We start from the raw sequence: 20,025 nt of genomic DNA, 5'->3' as shown, positions 1-20,025 counted from the left end.
AAAGAAACAATCCCATTTGCGATCCTGTGTGACGATAGTGACGATTACAAAAACAACCTTGCAATGCGAATTCTATTTTAAGTGTAAGTGTACGGGCTTTCACCGCCAAAGCCCCTCAGCATTTAGGGCTATTATTAAATCCGAAACACTTCAATTAGTAATGGGTATTATATAGACGAAATCGTACGGCCAGACGTTACTACTGATAGAACGGCAGACAGACGGAGGCCACCCGTCGCGGTCGCAGACCCTGTAACAGAGCAAACTCACGGATACAGACACCGAGACTCGAATACCAGCGCAGATACTGATACAGATACAGATACTCGCCGCGACTGAGGTACAGATACACGCGAAAAGCTTGCGCAACAAGATTTTACAACTACGTATAGTGGAATATATCATGACGATCCGTCTGATATACGTTTACAAAAACCATCAGCGATCCGCAGCGCAATTTCATCAAGGCGAAAATGACGCAGCTATGTTAACGTCGCTATCTCTGTCTCGCGCTCATCAACTATCGTTGGGTGAATGAAAACATAAATGCTTGGATTTCATTAATTTATGATCTCTGATGGATAGATGGATGGGTGGAAGAGAAAATGTTCACAAACTAAAAGCGCGCAGACATGAACGAATTATTCAAAAAATTCCAGACTGGAGTTAATCAACTGAAATTAAAATGTAGCTATTGCGAACTACGTAGTAGAGAAGCACAAAACAACCCAGCGAACCAATTAAAATATGTCAACAATTTCTATGACTCTTTCTCCGTCTGCCTGTCGGTCTGACTGTCTGCCTGACTTCAACCCAAGCGAGACAGACAACAAAAAACCAAAAAAGAAAACTAATATTAACAGGTAGGCACAGCAACAACAACAAGTGGCACTTTAGACTTTTGCGCATTCCCAGCCGCTGTCACTCGGATTCAACCGTCTCAGGTGACTCAACCTGGCTGGCTGGCAGTCATTTGCTTTCGGTCTGCCTTTTATGGCTTTTGTTTTCAGATAATTATTTTGCCAGCTCAGCTACCCTGTACCGCGAACTGTAGAGCGTGACAAAAGCTGATATGTACGGTTACTTTGGGCTATAATAAAAGTTTAGACCCAAATAATTTCCTCATTCAAAATGTTATTTATTTAGTATTTGGCTTGCATATGCATATGCAATTATTTCCTATCATTGAGAGAAATGTTATGGATTAATACTTCGATTGCCTCAGACATAACCAACAATTAAAAATGTCGAGGCGTATTAGTTTATCTTTAATATGAAAGTTTCGCTTAGTAAGTACACCCAGCTTAATTATATTTACATGTTTACATTCTAGGTAAGTTTCCATTTATAGTTCCATTTTACCAACCATTCCGATCGTAAAAGTTTATCGACTTCAGAAGTAGTCGGGGGATTTAAGGCCGGTTTCACTAGACCAAAAGGTACTAGCATATTTGATCACTCCACAGTTGGTTTGATCGTTATTTTGAGTTTTTAATTGTGCCGCTCGTTTCAGCTTGTTGCAATTATTTTTATCGCAGGTGAAATGATTGAGCACGTCTGGGGACTTCGTTTACGTCTGGAGTCGCCGCACAAACATGGATATGGATATATATATAAATATATATATATATATATATATTCGTACATGTGCAGCTAGTCAAATCACCTGATACCCTAGAAAACCATGGCGACGAAAGAGAAAGGAATACCTGGCAACAGTTCAACTGTCCGCCCGGATTTCATTCGATTGAACCTCTGACGCACGTGTGGTCGCCAACTATTGAAAAAGTGCTTAAATAATAGATCCAATATTTGAATTGATCACACCAGACGCAAATCGGCGAATGCCAGACCTCAGACCTCAGATCTCATACATCCCATACAAATAGACATCGCACCCGGCCAAACCACATCAAATCAATTCAGACCAGACAGATCAGACAGTTGGCTAACACTTTCAGCCATCGAAACGGCTTTCGTGGCTATTTTTATGGTGGAACGGACATTGAACGGACAGTGGGCAAGCTTACAAGTAGTGGGGGAACTTGTTTCGATCTCTCTCCTAATTCGTGTGACTAGTTAGGTTCCTTGAACGCCGGAGATAATGCCTCTATATAATCAAGTCTCAGTCCTTTTCCTTTTTATTTTGATGTCACCACGGTGACAATTGCACTTGATTAAGTGCGCGATTTGAGCCGCGAACGAAGATCACTTTCGATCAACTTTCCTTCTTGCTCTGGCGCACAACAAAAGTTATTAATTCAATGATTATGATCACCGCGCTAATGACAGTCAAGTGCAGCACTTGATCCCACCTCCTCCCATAGAAAAAGTGCCGAAAAAACATTCGGAGGCAATGCCATTGACACCTTGATTGGATGTCAAGGTTGTGCGAGGATCATCGCATTCTCGCCGGGTGTATAAACTAACTAAGGCCATTATCATAAGCTTCAGCAATCATAATACATTGAGGTGACATTGAACTTGAAAAATCCAGTTGAATTGTGTGCCTTTGTTGTTTGAAGTTCAGTTTAGATTTTCTCGGTATCGCGTGTGATATTTTGATGCAATTTAGGTGCGATTTATAGCATTGGATTAAAAGGGATTGCTACAGTCTTGCTTTTCAAGTTTTTTGTAGAATTCAACGTCAGTAAACCATTTCTAACTTTTTAGATAGTTCCATTTTTATAATAGTTTCAAGTCTAGAAAACAAACTCATTTGAGCACGTTATGATCAAAAAATTATGATCAAATGGAAAAATTCATATTTGGATGGTTTTTTTTAAATGAGCCCGTAAAAGTAGAACTAATCGGCGAAATCAAAACAGGTCTTAAATTCGAACGTAAACAATAATATTATGATAAACTTTTGGGCTGACTTTGAACCAAATTCTATTGCATTTTTAGAATTCGACGCTTGTTTATTATTCAGTTTAGCCTTGGTGCAAAAGGGATTTACACTCTATATAGGAAGTGGAATCAGCAGCAGCATCATCAGCTGACGTCAGCTTCGTCTGCAATTGGATTTCTATTTATTTTTATTTCAGCTGACTTGTTTTTTTTTGGCAACAATTTTTGTCTAGTTTGTGCAAAATATTACAATGTTGTCTGGCGCAGAAGATGAAAAGTCGGAATGCCTGCGCCCGTCAGCGTTTTACCCCTTCTTATTTTCAATTCCTCGGTGAGAGGCCAACCCTTTTTTTGTGATTCGGATTCGGATTCTGATTTTATTTTTTTGTTTGCAGCTAGACTGCGCACGGCAACAGACGGAGAAAAAAAACTGGGAAAACGAGAGGCGGTGGCAGTGGCAGGGAATGCAAATGAATGAGCTAAATGCAAAGAAGCAAACGCAGAGGGAAAAATAGAAATAAAAATAAAAACTGAAATAAACCGCAGACAGAGAGAACAGCGACGTCGACCTCGCCCAGCCAGCAGCGTTTTTCCCATCATCATCATGAAAATGGTAATGATGTTGATGAGGATGATGAGGATGTCGTTTGACCTTTAAGCGAAGCGAGTGCATTCCATCAACAACAACCTGGCGCAGAGAATCCATTTCCATTTTGCTCTTATTTTTTTCCAACGTTTTAACCAACCAAAGCGGTTGGGTGTGTTTTTACATGATATTTTTTCATCATAATTCGCAAACGCATGTAATTAATGGGAAATCACGTGGTAAACATTGTGCAAACACATCGTATGCGCAATAATTCAGCGGTTACGTATACGCAGCGTATCGCATTTGGTGTGTTTGCTATTTCATCATCATTCTCGTAGCGACGACTTGATAATAGAGTAGGCAAATTCTTGATGCATTAGGTGGTGTGCTTTAGAAACAGGATCTACTGTTTAGTGAATTAAACATTCCAAAATTTCTAGCTTTGACTCTTATTGGAATACCACTGGTTTCAAATTTAATCAAAATCCCCAGAAACAAGCATTATACATACTGTTTTTCCTAAATGGTGACATTTTTCCCGGTGCTTTCATTGCTACTCTCTTGATCCTACTTAGACAATTTACGCATTAGTCTGTGTTTTTCTATACTTTGCCTAGGTATCCAACCACACTCAACCTCCTGCACTTTGCGGCGCCTTTATGCTGGTTCCCCTGTCTTATTGCAACATTGTGTCATACTTTTTGTTGATTCTGTCTTTCTGTTTATTTGCCGATTGGTTTTTTCCCCATTTGGACTTGACGTTAGCTTCGGCTCCACTTCAATCTTCCCCAATCGCCCGTTACCCCAGAAATTTATATTGATGTCGACTTTTGTTCTGTTTGCCTGGCCACTGCAGATGACGATGGCCACCACCATTATGATGACGATGATGATGGCTCCCTGGCTGGCAAATATTGACAGAGGCTTCGAAATATTACACAAAAAGAGAAGTGAGATTCATATGTTTAAATAACCACGCTCTTGTCCATTCTATACTCTAGTTGTTTCAGTCTTGTGCACTGTAGATGGCTCCCTTTTTCCCCCGGTTTGCTTGCGGGCAATGACTCATTGACCTGGTTTAGGTTCCCTACGTCTAGAATTTGCAGTTCTCCAGCGCTGCTTACCCCGTATAACTGGGTCAGTGGGCGTGTCAAAAAGTGGGCGGTGGATGGCTCTCAGACCGAAAAATCTAGTTCATGTATGGATGGAGAGGGGTTGAAGTCGCCGAAGTGGGGTTTGCCACTTTTTTCTGCATTTTTGTGGGCCCTTTTTCGCGAACAATAGAAAATATATCCTCAAGTAGCAAATTTTCCACCACCCTGGTAAAGTGTGTCAACCACTGGTGTTGTACAGCACTGTCAGCGCTCCAATTTCTTCGGCTCGGATGATTTTCCAGCCCAGAATGATATATGGCAGTTAGCTGGGCGTATACGTAATACCATCGATTACTCATACGCCACGGGTCACAGCGCCGGGGAATTGCGTTGTTGCATTACAGCAATTGTCTGCAGATAAGCAAAGCCATTTCAATTAATTTCTTCTTCATATTTATAGCGCTGTTATCACAAGTTTAAAACTCTCTCTTTATATACCAATCAATCAGTCGACCGTCATCATTCTGTCATTGTGATGGTCACTGCCATTTATTCGCCACTGTTATTTATGATAACCTTTTTTTCCATTTTTTCTATTTTTGCCTTATTTAGCTTTTATCTATCGCCTATCACAGAGTTGAGGCGTGCAAATTGATATCAGGGCGTGTGGCTAATTTATAATTTTCAACCATCGTACGTTTATATAAAAGTGTCGGCTCAGCTTCCGATTCTGGCCAAACAAAATGATTAGTGAAAACCTATTAATGGTTTTTAAATAATATTAATTGATTGATTAGTCGCCATTTTGTGGCTACCCATATGCCTTGATGCTTATATACGAATGCCCGGCATCAATGGGTGCACTTGTATGCCAGATTAGTTGACCACGAAACAATATAGCTCATTAATCGCTGTTGGTAATCGCCAGTTCGCGTCTGGAATGCTTTTAAAATTGAGTTTCGTTCGTCATGATTCAGAGGCAGACGGGGGTACGAATAATTATACGTTTGCCGAAAATTCCCGACAATTACGTAGTCTGGCTACTGCATTCCAAATGTTTTCTGTTCTAGAAACTATGTCCGTGAACATGGCAAAAATAAATTTTATAAAGTAAATTAACAATTTACCCATTGAATTAGCAAGCATTTACCACTGGGAGTGTAATTATGCCCGAGGCAATCGATTTTCTTTCAAGTAAATAAACAAATGAGACAGAAGTAGTCTGAGTAGAAAGGCGATTGGCGCGACAAGCGTCGGCGCTTCCGCTTTGAAGTCACTCTCTTGCCATTGCCATTGTAATCCAAGTCGTTTTGTTTAAACTCGGCAGCACTTGAAAGATGAAAGCCGAGAATGGTGTTTGCCACACAGCAAGAAAAATAATCCACTGCAACTACCATTGTCGAATTGTCCTTCCACGAAAATCAGTTATTTTGTTTAAGCATTACTGTGTAAGATGATTCAAGTGAATACTCTATCGTAGGATAATACTTGAGCTCATATACTTATTTCTTAGTATCTTTCAGAGGTTTTGCAACCAAAAACCGTCGTTAAGAGATCGCAGCAATCAAGGCGACGTCTTGGAATTTCGATCTATCTATGCTAATTGCATTTCATTGAAATTAATGTTGCCGCGTCCAACTTCGAGCAGGGTCAACTCATTTATAAGGAGGAGGAGGAAGGAGAGATGCATAGAGGAAGGCGGGTAGTTAATCTGTCCAAATGTTGCAAGACCATAAATTTCTCGGTAAGCCAAAAAGGCAAACAGCGGACAACAAAAGTTAAAATGCCAGACGCCGGCTCTGCCGACACAAACATATTTATATACAAGTATATGTATGTACGTATATTTAGTTGTCTTGTTGTCGCTCTGTTTTTTAATTGTATTTCCCTAGTCTCATTGCACAGGCAATGAACAACAAAGGCATTTGACAATGTTTTCAAATTTATTTTTAAATGAATTTCTGTTTCGCTTTTGTTTTACTTGTTGTTTCTAGCATGACGCGACAATTTGTCTGTCTATTTTTACCAATATCTCCTCTGTCTGTCTATCTGGTCTATCTGGCCGCCTTACTCTTTGGCGCGGTCGGAAAATTGGGTCCGACATTTCGGCTGAACAAAATAACATTTTTACAGTACATATATATGTATATGTATATATATACACATATATATATATATATATATACGTATATATATGCAGCGCACACCCCCCTTTCAGCCACCTCAGAGATCATTCATCTGCACAAAAGCACAAACAAAAAGGAGAAATGTTTTTCGAGGCCTACATGAGACAGCCAGACATAAAAATACATTTTTGCGGAATTTTATTTTGATTTTTTATGAGTAGAAAAAACAAACGAGAGAAGGAGTAAATGGAAAGAGAGGCCGCCGTGTTTTTGTTGTCAAATTTGAATTTCAAATTTCAACATTTCGGCTGTTAGTTTCGCCTTTGGGCCCACAGCACGTGGAATTATTCGGTGTGGCAGGGGCCTCGATCCCCCGATACTCCGATACCCCGACTTCTCCACCTCCCCCTGCCGCCTGTCTACGGGCATTATCAGCAGACATATAGTTGGTTCCATTTGTAATCGCTCATTGATTCAGAATTCTGAATTCAGAATTCCGACTTCCACTGCACGTGTGCGTTTCCATTGCGATTCCAATTCGATTCGCGATGGAAGCAGACACTCAAACTCACACACAGTATATGTATGTATGCACATGTATGTATATGGCCGGTAGGTATTAACTGAACTATGACGCCATGGGGCGATTGTAAATGGGTTTTTAGCGCTTATGTGTCGGCGCTTTGAAGGGATTTCCTTCCCAGGAAAATTATGATGGGCCTTAATTGCTGTCTGGCTGAAAAACTAAACCTCATGTGCCCCCAGACAGAAATAATCTTACGTAATACCAGGCGGAAGATAAATATTTGACCTACATTTTCGAGGGGTGCAGCGCGGTGAGGGAGGGAGGGATCAAAGCAGGGTGTGCGCGCGCGTATCTCTGTGTGTGTGTGCGAGTGTGTGCGTGCGAGGACTCGAAAACATTCAAGCAGGAAGTTTCAGCAGGACACAGACACACGCGAAACGCAAATAAATCATTGATGAAGCCAACACACAGACAAACACACACATGCGCACTTGGGGAGCTTCAAGTCACGGGTTCGTGCCCCACGAAAATGTAGGCCACAGCCAGCCAGTGGCCCTAAGCTCAACTCGGGGGGCGTGGTCGCTGGGCGGTTGCCAAGCCAAAAATAAACGTGCACACAGAAAAAAGACATGCAACACTAAAGAAATTAGCATTATATGAAACTTTGATTACATGCGGTCATTAATCATTTTTATTATTTTTGTTTTACCATTTCTAACATAGATTATAATTGTTTTGCCATATAAATGTTATAGTAAAAAAGGTTTACGAGTCAAAAAATTTGAAGGTAAACGAATAATTGCCTAATTTTTATTTTATACTTTTAAACACCCTCAAAACATAAAGTACTCTCCCTAAAAGGTACTGTCATTTAGATTGAAGTGTGCACTTAAATTGATTACCTAATGGCATGCCTCTTTTTTAACTGTGTGAGAAACCCAAGAATGTTGCCTAAGTCATGGGAGTCTGCTGATTGTCGAGACAAATTTCCAAGAAGCAAAAGAGTTTCTGTCGCTGTTTCCTTTTTTCTTCGGCTATCGCGCTATTGTGTGGTTTATTTAGTAAGGGATGGAGCGGGGGAAGCGATATAGGAGGAGCATTAGTCAAGTGCCTGGGCCTTTACTGCAGTCAGTAGATCTGCTCCAACGGCTTCACACAGCGATAGCCAGCTTCCGTTTCATTTCTAGGCCTCGACTCGCCTTTTTATGGCCTTATCAGGTGGCCCCTCTCCCGGGCTCCACCCCTTTTGCGACCGGCATCCGCTGCTGTCTGGCTGACTGCTCACCATACCACATACTATACATATGAGTATGTGCTAGGCTATGCCATACCCTCTACTGACCACACACAAGCGCACGGAGCGAGTGGCATGACGTGGCACAAGTCAGGGTCGCTCCAAGTAATCGGATACTCCTCTGGCCCAGACGTGTTCCACTCGCAGATTCAGCTCAGTTTTGTAGCAGGATATGGGGTTGGGGTATTCCCTAAACATTATTATACTACATTTTAGGGGGTTAGTTCCCCTATCCTGACTCTTTGGAAATCTCATCTAAATGGTGCTGCGAAAAGTAGCCTTAAGTTTGCTCCCAAATTCGTCGTTTGCTACTGAATTTAATAACGAATATTATACAAGAATTGAATATTATAAAAATTTAAAAGATAGTTCATATAATTTAAATTCAAAAATAGGTATTCGATATTATCGACAAGTTGAATTTCATCACAGTTTTATTTATTGCTTTTAGGGTCGTTTTTGGAATTTCCACTTATCAATATGCTAATTCTTTAATAAAAGAGATTGTGATCATTCAATTTATATTCAGTACATTGAAATTTGTTTACTATTAGGACCTATCTGAACTGAACATTTTTGGCAATATGTCTTGGCTTCAACTTTCCATATTTGCAATTCAGTGTTACGTTCAGAAGGACAGATTGTACTTATAAATGTTTTTGGAAGGGAGCCTCACCCCATCGATTAAAAATCTGTCTTGAAAATGCAGGTCTTTAGCCCATTATCCCTTTGCAGTTTAGTTTAATTTCACTTTTAAATCACCCTTTTTTATTCTGCCTATACAGACGGCGTATTAAAATATTTGTTGACTAATCTGGGCTGTCTTTTACTTTTCTCTATCGCCAGCCCTGCGAATCTCATAATCTGTGAACTTTTCAGCTGGACTCTTGAGACGTCTTCAAACAATCAGGCAAAGACCGCATGTCAATCGATTAGCGATTTCGCCGCTTGTCTGTCCAGTTTGGAAACATCATGTGTTTGTTGTTCTTGTTCCTGTGCAAATCTTAAATCTCGGTTTGTTGTATACGTATTTCTTGAATGAACAAAGCTGATAAGATGGTGGGAATGAATGTGTGTAGACTTCAGACAAATAAAAAAGGCCCGAACCTCCGTTTTTTGTTTCTTATTTAGAAACTAACAGAAATTAGCATTTATTAGCTGACGGCGTTGGGTGAAAATGTATGCATGCGCAGAAGTATCGCATCTGGCGGATATCACAAAAAGTTAAAGGCGAATAGGAAAGAAGACAAAACGCAGATCGAAATATACAAATATACAAAAGTCTATGGGAAAGTCGCCAACGAAAACAATGGAAAGACGACAAATGACGAAAGGAGGCGAAGAAACGAACTCGAAACGTAGTAACAACAATCGCAGAAACAGTAAAATCGAAGCGAAATAAAACAGCAAATTTCAGACTTCGACCCAGACAACTGGCCGATTCCGATTGGAATGAACTGATGACTATATATGCGGCTCTCAGCCGCTGTGTGTGTAAGTAAACTTGATTACGAACTTCAATGATTCGCTCTGTTTAAAGGGTATCACTGGGGGAGCCACAAATCGGGTATACCTAACTGGGCATTGGGTTAGTCAAGCTGAATGTTAAATAATAATATTAATATTCCCACTCTGCATTTATTTATAATTTCTATGCTTTTTTTTAAAGAAAGATATGACTTTTAAAGCAATGCATTTCATTTATGCAAAAATAAACATTTTCAATATGTTTTGTTATATTATGCATTTCAAAAGAGTACGGAAACAAATTCTCTCGTGGCAATTAGTGATTTTATTTATTATCAACTGAAGGCAGTGAGAGCCTGGAAGCCATAACCATAACCACTCGACTATTTCACAAATTTTTGAGGGTCAATCAACGAGCAGTCGGCAGTGCCGTCGCAACACGTGATTATCTGGCTGGTCATCTTGCTGGCGATTTCCTTATCGAAGGAACCGGGGTCCCTCAATCAGTCGCCGCCCGCCTGCAGCGGGGCTATCCCACCCGATCCCACCCACCTCGCAAGTCGGACTGCTCCACTGCAGCACTATTGATGACCTTGGGGAATGTTGTCGCCCGTCGTTCGTCAGTTGCTGTTCTCTAATCTAAATGCTCGGTTGCTGTGTGTGTTGGTGGTGTTGCCGCTTTGCACTCGCAAAAATTCAAGAAAGGTATTACAAATTCAGGAAAGGAAATACAAAGTGTAAGAGAAACTATCAGTAGATACATTTTGATGTATTTACCTAAAACTCAATAGTAGCAGTGTGTAAATATGAAAAAGCCACATCGATTTCCAATTTGAAAACAGTATCTTTGAAGTAGGTCACTGTTAATCACAGCTATCTGCAATTCCAGATTCCTATTATGAAATTCCCTGGAAATTCCAAATTTCTTCGAGTTTAAAGAGCTCTCTTCCGGAATTCCAAAGATTCATTTTTCCGAGTGTGGTGTCGCTGCCACTCCGGTGTTTAGTGCTGCTGATTCCGCCGTGGTGGTCATGTGGGTGGCGCGGGAAGCGCTGTTGACGTCGTCGGCCCGTCGGACAGGTGCTCAAGTCCATGGGTTCTACGGGTATCTCTGTTTTTTGTGCGCCTGTGTTGGCACTTTTATACGAAACGCAAAAAACATAAAAAAGCGAAAAAATAGAGAAAAGCGAGAAGAGGCGAGAATTCTGGTGATAAGACCAAGACCGGCTGCCTGGATCCACCTTTTCTCACACCGTCCAGAAGCCAAGAAGCGGCGCAGAAGCAGGCAGAAGAACCAGACCAGACGCTTGATAAGCGGCCATGGGGCGTATGAGCGATATATTGCGCGACAGGGACGGCGATATGGCAAAAACAAAAGACCTTGATTTGGCCCTATATATGTGTGTGTCCATGTCGTCAGCTGCTTAATTAGCTTTCGATTAATTTTCTGGTCAATCGAGCCGCCGTCGCTGCTTCGTTATTTTCTCATGAACTTTTAACGAAACTCTTTTGGTTTAGTTTTCGTTTCCGTTTTGCGCAAATTTTTGGCATTTTTGTAAACGACTGGAGGAGGTAACTCAAAACATAATAACCATTTTAATGTCCGGCCGTAAAGATGTTCGGAATGTGCCGGCCAAGTGAGTCAAATTTTCCGTGACAACATACGAGGCGTATGCGTAACATTCTTATGCTCTCTGCGGGGAAAATGGCTGAGGGGGAAACCGAAGGTGGGAGGCCATACGGACGAGTAAAGGTAAGCCAAAGACGACAAAGCAATGGGAACTCTTCTGCTTGCACGTGTATGCGACTGTGGGAATTTCCTACAGTCGGGGAAAATACTTTAAGAGCAATGTCTTGGATTTTCGTGTTGATACCAATACAAATATGAAGTTTAATATCTAATTTTTGGTATTTTCCAACAATAAAACCTTTGTTTAGCAAATATGGCTTAATGCTGCTTAGTTCGTAATTATCACACATATTAAAAGTAAGTTTCGTAGTTATTTTCCTGACACAATTTAAAGTTGAAGTGGCTATAAGCCAGGCGCTTCTATTAACTTCACCACATCTGTATGTAAAAGGCGAAGTGAAAAGACTGAGACTGAGCCACATGTGAGGGTCTGTGTGTCCCTGGCTGTTAGTGTGTGTGTGGTGTGCGAGCGCGCGTGTGTGTGAGTGTGTGTGTGGCATAGCCAAGAGGCAATGGCAATAGCAATAGCAAAGGAAAAGCAAAAGGCAAGAGCAAAAGCAAAAAAAACCCAGCTTACGCATGGGTTCATTGAACGGAAGTGATTTGCCTACTGCTGTGCGGCGGGGAGAAAGAGAGAGAGAGAGAGAGAGAGAGAGAGTGAGAGAGGGGGTCCTAGATAAAGAGGGGAGATACTACACGCGACTTTGACTTGGTTTTGTTCGGTTCTGGTTCCTCCATCAAAACTCCATGGCCCAGGCCTTTTGTCTTCACAGCCACACAGTCATATAGCCATATAGCCATAACCATAGTCAAAGCCATAGCCAAAGCCAAAGCCAAAGCCAGAGTCGGAGCCAGAGTCAGAGCCAGAGAAAAGCCAGAACCTTGCGGCTCCGATAGAGCAGAAAAGATAAAGCTCTTCTGGAAAGTTCTTGGCTTTTTTCTTGGCCCAAAACCGTCTTTGCAAGATCTAATCAAAGCTAAGTCAGGCGCTTTGTGTTTCAGGTGAGAAAATCCCGATTTTACGGTGTTCTTTCTAATTAAACTTGAGTTTTTCATGTTTTGTTCTGTTAATAAGAATGGTATTCATCGTCTTCATTTGTCTTCTGTAAATATTTACATTACATGAATATAAATAATTACTTAACTATTTTAGTCAACTTTTAGCACTTTAAACATTAAATTTATTGTGATATCAAGATATTAAAATTTCAGGTTTATAAAAGGCCCAAATATTAACATCCAATTTATTTAACTTAAGGCATATCGCATATTTATTTTATTTCAGTTTTCGAATTAATTTTCGTGAAATTGTATTAGTCTAAAGCCCCAAAGGCACACTGACAAAGGCACACCCCAAACCACAAGTGAAATAACCAAATATTTGTTATATCTTTCTGACCCCTAAATAATAATTATATATTTTCTGTCCCGCGCCTAATTTATTACAAGATGCTTTATGACAGCCACAAACAATATTAAAGGGTCCTAAAAGCATTTAAAACTGCCTTAAAACAAATGCTGTACGTGCCAGAATACTCTTTTTCTTGGCGAGGGTGTTATATCTGTCGTCTGGTTGGAAATAGTGAAAAATACCAGCGCTGATTTCAAAATTTATTGCATCTGTGTGAACAGTGGACCGTTTTTGACTGGATTTTGTAGGTCTTTGTACGAGTTTTTATTGTTTTTTGTTCTGTTTGCGGTGGTGTATGAGTGTTGACAGGAAGTCGCCGGAATGCGACTTCGGATGGAATATGAATAGCTTATAATTAGATAGCGCCTACAGTGCGACTACCGAATATTGGGCACACTTCTGCAGCTCCAAAGTTCAATTACGCTGTGCTTTTGTGGTTAATCGGCTTAACAAGGATTTTCCCCAATAAAAAAGTGCTTCGCTCACCTTTTATCGACGTGATACCCGCTTTTATTTCGATTTTTACTTGTGTATAGGCTTTAACTATATCTTTTAGATTACAATTGATTTAGGAATTGCGCTATATAGAGGGCATAAATTTCCTAAATTTGTTTAAACTTGCTGATTTTCATATACACTTTTTGTGACACTTTTTGGCGAATTGATCTAAGCAACACTTATATACATGGCTTTATTTTTGATTTTTTGATTTTAACTTAATTTCCTTCAATTTGTTTATTTGCTGTTATTTGTGTTGAATTTTTGTTGATGTTATTTCTGCTTTCTGATGCTTGTTGTTATTTTTTCTGCGGCGATTAGGAATGCTTTGAGTACAGGAACGCTGGCTATGTGTGTGTGTGTTGTGTGAGTTGTGTGAGTTGAATATGTTGGCTTTGTGTATTTATTTATTATTTGCTATTTGCTGCTGCTTATTTTGCTTCACTTTGTTTGGCTGCTGCTTGCTCGGTGTAAAAACTGTGGCTGGTTGTCATATTTTGTTATCGTACTGCTTTTCTGGGTGTTTTCTGCTCGAGTTTTAATAATTTGTAGCGCGCACGGAACGAACTGAACCGAAAAGCACGCAAAGTTTCAATGAGCGTAAGCGGAAAAAAACACGACTGGGACTCGATATTCCATTACGATTCCGAGCGTTTCACCTTCACCACTGAGCGAGAGCGGAACGGGTGGCAACTGAACAACTTAGCTGCTGTTAACTGCATGTTAACGTATGTTGAGTTTATAACATTAAGAGAATATTTTTCTCTTCTAAATTTCATGAAATCAGATGTTTTATATATTTTCTTCTTCTTTTAAATTATGTTCTCTTAAAGCATTTGTTTTGTATTTGTATTTATTTGGACAGCTGATTTACATAATAATTATAATATCACATAAATATGCATGTAAATTAGAACTTGCAAATATAATTATTGTTAAATATATTAATTACATAATTAAATAATATTAAAATGAAAGATGAAATCTATAGAAATGACAATAACAAGAGAGAACGCTATAGTCGAGTTCCCTGACTATCTGATACCCGTTACTCAGCTAGTGGAAGTACGAAGGAGAGCCTTCAACACTGACAGTTTTTGGCGGTTTGTGGGCGTTAGAGTGGGCTTGGACAAACGTTTTTTGGCAAATAAATATAAATTTACAAGACTAATACAAAAATGGAAAAATATGAAAACATTTTTCAAAAGTGTGGGCGTGGCAAAAAGCTTTTTGGCAAATCGATAGAAATTTACAAGACCAATACAAAAATGAAAAAATATCAAAACATTTTTCTAAAGTGTGGGCGTGGCAGTTTTGGGCGGTTTGTGGGCGTTAGAGTGGGCGTGGCAACATGAATCGACAAACTTGCGCTGCGTCTATGTCTCTGGAGTCTGTGTGCTTAATCTCAACTTTCTAGCTTTTGTAGTTCCTGAAAATCTCAGCGTTCATACGGACGGACAGACAGACGGACGGACATGGCCAGATCGACTCGGCTATTGATCCTGTTCAAGAATTTATATACTTTATATGGTCGGAAACGTTTCCTTCTGCCTGTTACATACTTTTCAACGAATCTAGTATACCCTTTTACTCTACGAGTAACGGGTATAAATATATAAATATACCAGATCTATGATCTCACATAGTATCACTACCACAGTTCGAAAAATTTTTCGCTTTCGCGAATTGAAGTGCAAGTGCAACATGTCGGCATCTATAGTTACCAACTTACGCCTCCTAGCGGACTTGAATATGATCAAGAAGTTCGCGCACAGCATTCTGGAGTCTGCGCCCCAAACACCGACGAACACCGCCACCCTCCGGCAACGAGCCAAGAAGCGAAGCTGCACTGTGGCGCCGACGCTTGGTCTTGGTCCTGGACTTGGCCGATGCAGTTGCACTACTGACGTCAAACATTCTCTTGTGCCCTAGCATAAGGTATAAAACGCAGCTTTCCGAGTCCGTCGGCAGCTCGAAAAGCGAAAGAGAAAGCGCAAAGTGTAAATTGGGATTGTACATTTCTGAACATTTTCTGAAATATCCATTAAAATTGGGAAAAAAATAACCAAATTAAAAATAAATTTAAAAATGTAGGCGTTAGAGTGGACGTGGTAACATGGGTTAACAATCTAGGGCTGGAATCTAACAATCTAGTCTCGGGAATCCGCATAAAGACGGACAACTGGCAGGCGGACATGCGGACATGCCCTAGTCGACTCGGCTAATGATCCTGATCAAAAATATTCTTTACATGGTCGCAAGCGCTTTCTTCTACCAGTTACATAGTTTTCATCTAATCTAGCATACCCTTTTACTCTACGAGTATATATATTCTTGGTAGATAGCCGAGTCGTGTGGTGGACTATAAAGCTAAATTGTTAAGATTAGTTTCTAGAGACGCTGACGAAGCAACTTCGATGCGCAATCAGTTCCCTCGCTCTCCCACCAGCTGAGTAACGGGTATCTGATAGTCAAAAAACTCGACAACAGCGTTTTGTCTTTCTATTTTCTATTTTATAGCTCACACTTAAGTATTTGTAGAACTTTATGTTCATATTTCATAAATTTAATAATTATACCCGTTACTCGTAGAGTAAAAGGGTATACTAGATTCGTTGAAAAGTATGTAACAGGCAGAAGGAAGCGTTCCCGACCATATAAAGTATATATATTCTTGATCAGGATCAATAGCCGAGTCGATCTGGCCATGTCCGTCTGTCCGTCCGTCTGTCCGTCCGTATGAACGTCGAGATCTCAGGAACTACAAAAGCCAGAAAGTTAAGATTAAGCATACAGACTCCAGGGACATAGACGCAGCGCAAGTTTGTCGAATCATGCTGCCACGCCCACTCTAACGCCCACAAACCACCCAAAACTGCCACGCCCACACTTTTGAAAAATGTTTTGATATTTTTTCATTTTTGTATTGGTGTTGTAAATTTCTATCAATTGGCCAGAAAACTTTTTGCCACGCCCACTCTAACGCCCACAAGCCGCCCAAAACTGTTACGCCCACACTTTTGAAAAATGTTTTGATATTTTTTCATTTTTGTATTAGTCTTGTAAATTTCAATCGATTTGCCAAAAATTTTTTGCCACGCCCACTCTTACGCCCACAAACCGCCAAAAACTGTCAGTGTTGAAGACCTCCTTCGCACTTTCACTTCCTGAGTAACGGGTATCAGATAGTCGGGGAACTCGACTATAGCGTTCTCTCTTGTTTTCTTTGTTTTTTTTCTTGTATATTTATTTTAATAAAAATGTATGCCTTGTTTATTTTTATAATAATTTTATTTTTATTTTTAGTTTTAATTATTTTTCTTAACAGGTTTGTTAGTTTCGAGTTGAAGGGAGCTCGTTGTGGTTAAAAAACTTGGAATTTGTAATTTTCTAATTTGGCACATAATTCTTATTTTTTATGGATTATAAATTATATCCCATAATTTCGTCTCCTATTTTGACCCACAATTTGTTTTCGTTTTTTCATCTTACTCCACTTGCGACGCTTTTATTTGCTTATAAATATTTATTTCGCTTTTTTGTTGTTAAGCTGAATTTCGGTTAGCTCATTGTCACTCGATTTTTTGCGGTTTTTCTGTTTGCCGACTTGAGCCGCCGTGCAAAGTCCAAGAAATTAAAGTGTCAGACGGGCGGTCGGGGTGGAGCTGCAGGGGGAGGGGCGGCGACAACCGCACGTTAATTAAATTTATTTATGCAGCTTTATTTCGCCTTTATTTTATTTTTTGTTTGGTTTTATTTTTAATGATATGATTCACATGTGACATTCCTTTGATGATACGCGTTTCGACCTTTTTTTGTGCTACCATTACTGGGTGATTGTGGGGTATATTAGTTGAATAAATTATTATAAATCTAAAACAATCTCTGAAGGTTTAGTAAGGGGTATCATAGAGTCGGGGAAGAACCTTAGCAGACCGGTATTTGGAATTTGATTGATACAGTTTTGGCTTGCCAATTTTACATAGCTCGCTTGTTAAGTTCATTTAATTTGGTATTTGCATTAATTAGCAAAGAGTTTTCACATACTAGCAGAATTTGCAATAGCATTCATATTATATATACTCTTCGTTCAAATCAAACCTGCACTAGGTAGCACATTTTGTCCAGATCTGGTAGTTGATTTCCATATTGGTGTGCCAGACATTGTTGCTTTGTTTTAAAATAGAAACTTCAAATATATTAGCATGTCTGCGGATTTGTTATTTTGTTGCCGGCTAGCCGGTTGTTGTTAATAGAATGTGTCGTGTCGCTCGAAGTCCCCGGAACCCCCAACCCCCAGATAGCCCCCATAATCTCCAATAACCCCCTGCAACGCCGTGTTTCGCCCCTGCAACTACAGCACCCCCGCTGCGCACTTTTCAGCCGACTGTCGACAGTCGACGACGGCAACAATTGAGACAACTTATCATGAAGTGCTAATTAACATTGTCTGGCCGGGGTCTCTCACGTATGCCAATGTCTGGCGACCTACCTGCGGTTACTAGGAGAAACGCCCACCCGCCCTGCACCCGCTCAACCACCTCACCGCACCGCTTGCACCACCGACAACACCTATAACCCACCCAGGCGAAGTAAAAACCCACAATTCACCCAAAACTGCCACTTGGTCGCGTCTCTCGTCTGTGTTTGCTTTTTTGGCATACAAAGAAATAAATTTTTTTCATTTTCTTCCTACCATGAATATTCCCAAAATGTTGGGGAAAATACATAAAGAAGAATTGTGTACACACACGACGAGACGGAACATTTTTGTTTCATGTTGATAATCTAATATGTGCTGACGTATCTTCCCTACTTTTTTTCTCACTTTTTTGTATTTCTTTTTTATTTTGTGTGTGGGGGAAGACGAATTCTGGGTCTCAGGTTGGCGATTTGCGGTGGCAATTTGCTTTCTGTTGACTTTTTGGCGGCTGCTTTGAGCCACCTGGCCGTTCGACTCATTGGATTGATCGATTGGATCGCATTGGATCACATAGAATCGATTGGATCGATGCGATCAAGTGATCGTGCCAAGGCTGTGAGCTGTCTCTCTGCATTTATAAATAAATTGTGGCAATTAAATAAATAAAATGGATGCATATGTATGCATTTTTAATTGTCGGCCAGCGCTGAGGCGGTGCACGTGTCGTATACGTAATACGAGCTAGGGGACAGCCTTTACACCATTACCTCATGCCCCAAGCCATCGATTAAACTTTGCCGCGAGAATCGCATTTAAGGTGCTTGCTTGATTCCGTAAACTATGCGAAACAGAATACGTTTAACTAAAATCATTGTAAATTGAACAACAGAAAATGAAAATAAATAAACCACTTTTTGAACAGTCTAAGTGTATCTGTTCCTTGTAATAATTTGTTAGCAAGCTTTCACTTTATCTGCTCGCCTACCTGACAATCTTCTGATCACCGCAAACATTTGCTTCCTAACAAATTAGTCAACTTCTAGGAAACAAAGAGAAGTGGCCAGGACTTTTATAGGGTTTATATAGGGTATCGCCCACAAATGTGCATTAATCTGCATGCCAAAGTGTTAGTCATTAACTTGCTATTGTTGTGACTGGTGCAAAACGACTACTTTTAACTCATTGCGGCTGTTGGCAAGGCGACAAGCGACCGCTTCCAATTCTGATTGCGATTGTGATTGTGACAGTGATTCCTATACCTCATCTCTTTTAGATTTCAGATGCTGCTGTTTTGGCTTGCTGCGATTGTGATAAGCAGACTGTGGCGAGACAACAAAAGACATCGCAGACCAGCTTGCACTTACTTCACTTGCACCGATGTTGTGATGCGATGAGATGGGTCTGCTTTTGATATTTTTAGACACCACCAGTCAGCCTGCCGCGGCAAAAAGTATATGTAACAAGAAAAGTAAAAAACAAAGGCAAATGGCGTTGGCACAACTCACACACAAATCGCATCGCCTCACATGCTGGCCAGACAATGAGTCTAGTCGGGCATCAGTTCAGATTCAGATACAGATACAGATACAGATACACCAGTGCAGATACAGATGATGATTGCGAAACACACGACTCTTCACTCAGTTCATTCAAAATTTGCCACAATTGATGATGCATCGACAATTTTGCACACGAAAAAAAACCGATAAGTTAACAAATGTTGATTGCAAAGCAACTCCAATTTTCCAATACTTCCAATTTTCCATTGAAATACATTCAAGTCTACTAAAATAGTAATTTTAACAACTTTTTAAACATGTTTTTGGTCCGCTTACCCATTAACTTAGTGCTGTTGAATATAATGAAATAATTATTAAAAATAATCCCTAGTTATTAACTTATAGCTACTGATGCAATAGATATTTATAAACATATAAGTATATTTCTTTCCGTGCATAAAGTTCGATTTATTAAAGTGTGCAACAGGTACATATGCCCCAAAAGATTCCGCAGCGCTAATGAATTTCCTGCCGCCTTTCTCCGCTCCCAAAGACAGC

Source organism: Drosophila santomea, chromosome 3L (assembly GCF_016746245.2).
Source record: "Drosophila santomea strain STO CAGO 1482 chromosome 3L, Prin_Dsan_1.1, whole genome shotgun sequence".
Classification (NCBI taxonomy): Eukaryota; Metazoa; Arthropoda; class Insecta; order Diptera; family Drosophilidae; genus Drosophila; species Drosophila santomea.
This window is presented reverse-complemented; position numbering follows the sequence as displayed.